Genomic DNA, 827 nt, shown 5'->3' with positions numbered 1-827 from the left:
ATATATTAGTAGTTGTAAAATTGTAAATTTCTTCGCAATATAACTTAATATATTACTAGTTGTAAAATTGTAAATTTCTTTCCAATATAACTTAACATATTAGTAGCTGTAAAATTGTGATCATTTTTAACATTGTACTTTGCCAATGGAATCTGATTATTTTATTCGCGAAAATACATGTAACCTGACTATTCTGTATTTCTATAGAAATAAAATTTTGTTTCTTTTTTTTTTTTCTTTTTTTGGGGTTTGAAAATTTTCCCCCCCCCCCCCCCCCGATGAATGGAATGAAACATCGGAATTCATTAAAAACGCATGAGAGAAGAGGTCGCGGTCGGGGCGGAGGCGTTCGTGTCAGCCTCTTCACCGCAATTAGCTTAATTGTTCGTGTAATTAGTTAATCCTGTTGTTCGATTCGCGCCTACGGCATTCCACGCAGCGTTCGTAACCTTGCGGTTAATTTTCTTTCAGCCAAGGCAACGCGCACGTAACAATACCTATTAATAAGATGATCGTCGGCCTGAATTGCAAATCGGGTTATTGTCTCGCATTTGCATAAGATTCGAACGGTATGAATGAACGTTACTTGTCCGGGAATGTTCTCATTTGAAATTTTACTACCAACGAAATCTCCAAACCAATATTGTACTGCAACAACTACACCGTGATAGTATCGGTAAAAAAAAAAAAGAGGAAAAAAAAATACGAGGAACGAGAAATTACACATTTCGCACAGAATATAAAAACAAATGGTTCCAAAAAAAAAAAAAAATCATGAATATCACTCTCCAATTAAAAAAAAAAAAAAAAAAAAAAAAAAAAAAAAA

This window comes from Frieseomelitta varia, unplaced genomic scaffold (assembly GCF_011392965.1).
Source record: "Frieseomelitta varia isolate USP_RPSP 00005682 unplaced genomic scaffold, Fvar_1.2 scaffold_514, whole genome shotgun sequence".
NCBI lineage: Eukaryota > Metazoa > Arthropoda > Insecta > Hymenoptera > Apidae > Frieseomelitta > Frieseomelitta varia.
Note: the sequence above shows the minus strand (reverse complement) of the source record.